The following is a 4006-nucleotide window of genomic DNA, read 5'->3' as shown; positions in this document are numbered from 1 at the left end:
TATTTACACCGGGCACATTTGGCTTTATTTTAAAGCTCGACACGGTCACCAGGCGAAACGGGCTCTTGATGTGCGCCAGCTAATGCTTCCCGTCCGCGACACCGTGTCAGAAATTATCATAGCAAGTCGAGCGCAATTACATGCTGCCAAACCCCGAAAGCGCGGCATCTCGCGGGAGCGTCACACAATACACCTGCTCCACCGCACTACTCCAGCCAACCCCCTCTGCCCGCGCTCCACGCGACAGAGATAACACTACCAAAGATCCTAAACACTTTGGTTCTCCACACGACCTATCGATGTATTCGTTCGATAGCATAGTTTTCCCTAGGCCAGACCCAGCGTATAAATACAAATAATATTCACAAAACAAACCAATTATACATCGACATAAATGCATATATATACAAATAGTAAAACAATTACAATATACAAAGACACAGAAATGTTATATCTTCAGGTAACAAAATAAGGAAAAAATTTGCAGTGCAATAGATGGAAATAGGAGGATATGCATTTCCAGCGTTACAACCCGATTAAGACAAGTGACGAAATCAGCCATTGCTGAACACTGTCTAGAACTAGATCATGCCATGAATTATGATGAAACCAAGATTCTAGCACAGACACCCAGATCTTGGGACAGTGTTATAAGGGAATCGGACAGAGATAAGAGTAACTGACAATCTCATGAACCGTGACATGGGGTACCCGCTAAGCAGAGCCTGGGATCCTGCTCTGGAATTGTTAAAGGAGCAATGGGGACAGCTGCAGCACTCCATGAATAGAAGAACTGAAGGCATGGATATAGAAAACGATCCCCTGACAGTGGCAGGCTCTAAGATGGAACGTCCGACAGGCGCGGACCGCAGAGGGAACACCCAGAACCGCAGCGGACCGCAAAAGGAACGGCGACGCTCCAGAAGACTGCAGTGAGCTGAAGAGGACCACAGGGAGAACGCCTGGCAACCCAGACAGAACTCCAAACGCACCAGGTCGAAGATGGAACACCCACGAGCGGGTCTGGTGAGTGCAGACTGCAGAGGGAACGTCCAGAACAGCAGCGGACGGAAAACGGAACAGCCCTGTCGTGACTTCTTAAGGCTTCTTGCCTTGTTTCTTCATATGTTAAGCAGCCTACACTGCTGTTCGTACAGCTGCCTATGTTTTTTTCCTTTCTCCTTTTTCCTGAATTTTCTTCTTGGTGTCACTAGTGTGGTCTCTTTGTTCTTTTGCCGCTGGTGCGTAGTCGCTACTAGCGCAGCAGGTCCGGCCAGCATGTGGTCGGTCGCCTGACGAGTTAGTTGTCGGCTTCCCTCGTTGCCGCATAGAAACTTGCGCTAATCGCCGGAAGAGCAGTTTAACCAGCATACCGGCAAGTTCGTGTAATTCCCTCGTGGGAAAATCGCGTGGCAGGTGCAGTGCAAGCCTGAGGGCTTTGTTCTGCGTAGTGTGGAGCATCTTCACTGTAGTGTCGGCAGTGTTTCCCCAGACTACGGTAGCATACTCCAACACTGGCCTCATGAGTGTTAGACACAGTGTTCTGCTGCAGCCTGTAGGAAGTGTCGACCCTGGGTTCAGCAGCGGGTACAGAAGGCGTATCGTGGCCAGCGCCTTTGCCCCCCGCCCCCCGAATATGCGCCTTCCACGCCAGGCCCCTGTCGAGTGTAATGCCGAGGTATCGACCAGTGCGTGACCATGGAATGGGGCCACCCATGATCTGCACTGCCCTGATGTCCGCTGGCACCTTCTTTCGCTTGAAAATCAAAGCCTGGCTCTTGCCTGCATCGAATTTGAGCCACGATTTGGTGGCCCGAGATCCGAGTTCGTCGCAGCCGAGCTGCCGGCGGCGACGCAGCATTTGCGCGTTCATGCTTCTCGCGAACAGCACAGTGTCGTCTGCATAGAGCGCCAGATGAACCCTTGGCGTTTTCGGGTTGTCTGCAGTTTAGAGGAAGTACAGTAGGGGTATGAGGACGGATCCCTGTGATACTCCCACTCTGATGGAATGTGCTGTTCACGTACCACCGTCGTCTCGCACTTGGAAGGTATGTTCTTGCAAGTACGATCGGAGCAGGCGGACGTGCGACACTGGCACCCCCTGTACAAGCAATTTGTACAGGAGGCCATTGTGCTACATGCAGTCGAAGGCACCAGCGACGTCCAGTAGCATCGCCTCCAGGTACTGACGATGTTCCAGCGCCCCCATCGCCTGCTCTATGAGTCGCATCAGCTGTTGTGTCGAGTATCCTCGGCGGTACCCGAACTGGTCGTTGGGAAGCAGGCCTTCTTCAAAAAAAATGTTCAAAGGTGTGTGAAATCTTATGGTACCTAACTGCTAATGTCATCAGTCCCTAAGCTTACACACGACTTAACCTAAATTATCCTAAAGGCAAACACACACATCCATGCCCAAGGGAGGACTCGAACCTCCGCCGGGACCAGCCGCACAGTCCATGACTGCAGCGCCTTAGACCTATCGCAAGCCTTCTTCCCTGACGTGGCGGCGCAGCCTTCTCGCATCCAGGCACTCGATGACCTTTGAGGTGGATGGCATAAGGCTGACTGGCCTGTACTTCTGGGCCAGCCTGTTGTCCTTCCCTGCTTTCGGAATGGCCACCACCTCAGCATGTTTCCACACCGAGGGGTAGCTGGAGCGTTTCAGGAGGGCATTGAAGATTGCTGTCAGAACACAGACTGCGTCTGGCGGCAGTTGCTTCAGCAGCGCGTTGTTTAGTTCGTCGCAACCACCTGCCTTCCTGGTTGGCAGGAGGGCGAGCTGCTGTTGCACCTCTTCTTCCGTTATTTCGTCAATGTCTTCGTCTTCCGCTCTGATGGCCAGGAAGGCGGGAAGCCTTCTTCCAGCAGGCGGACGTGTTCCTCGTTGACGACGTCTTCCACCGACGTAAATTTTGCTGCAAACGCGTCGGCTAATACCCTGGCTTTGGCGTCGGGTTCTTCGAAGACGTCACGCCCCACCTGCAACGGCGGAATGCGTTGGTGACGTATCGAGAACCTCTTGGTGGTTTTCCACTCGCTGCCTTCATCAATCCTGAGCGTCGCAATCAGGCCCGCCCAGTTTCGGTTCCTGTGGTCTGCTACTGCGGCCGCGGATGTGGCGGCGGCGTCAGTTCAGCTCGCTTTTTGCGGCTGGGTCTCTCGTGACCTGCCAGTCTCCCTGATGACGTCTATGTTGTCAGGAGGCAGCTGGCGGGAGTAGTCCCGTGGTTTCCTCGGTCCTTGCGGTGTGGCTGCGTCTGCTGCATCCAGCGTGTATCGTGTGAGTACTGCGATGGCCGCGTCTGCTCCCTTGACGTCCGGATCGGGCATGGCGGCGACTGTCTGTGCCAGGTGCACTCAAAAGTTCTCCCAGTCGATGTTGTGCAGCGTTCTACTGCTCTCCGGTGGTGCTTCCCCATCTGTGTCCAGGTCGAATATCACTGGCAAGTGATCTGACGACACGGCACGGCAGCGCTCAAGCAGGTCGCACCGAAGGGGACACGGACCGCAGGGGGAACGTCGGCAACCGCCAGTGTAGGGACAAGGCCACAGACATAGATACTGGACCAGGTCCACTCGAGGAGCGAAACGCACATTACTAATGCATACAACAGGAAGGTGTCCATGTTTCAGGCAACACCGAAGTATGGCCAGGAATACACACGCTTTTAGCCTCCCCAAATTCAACACATTCCGGAAGGACAGACTGGCTGGAAGAGGAGGAATAGCATTACTCGTACAGGACACAATAGCAGCAAAGGAAATCCCTCTCCCGGCACCGCTTAATAATGTAGAAGCAGTTACAATACAGATAAGAGACAGGAACAAACGCACTCTCACGATAGCCTGTCTGTACAACCCATCCAGAACGCCCTTACCACTGCACTTCCTACGACATACGATGATGTACAATAAAAGCATAATACTAGGAGACTTTAATGCAAGGCACTATATGCTAGGTGACACAGCCGGTCGAAGTCTATTTGACTTCCTGACAACAGAACCT

The sequence above is a fragment of the Schistocerca serialis genome, chromosome 1 (genome assembly GCF_023864345.2).
Source record: "Schistocerca serialis cubense isolate TAMUIC-IGC-003099 chromosome 1, iqSchSeri2.2, whole genome shotgun sequence".
Taxonomy (NCBI): Eukaryota; Metazoa; Arthropoda; class Insecta; order Orthoptera; family Acrididae; genus Schistocerca; species Schistocerca serialis.
This window is presented reverse-complemented; position numbering follows the sequence as displayed.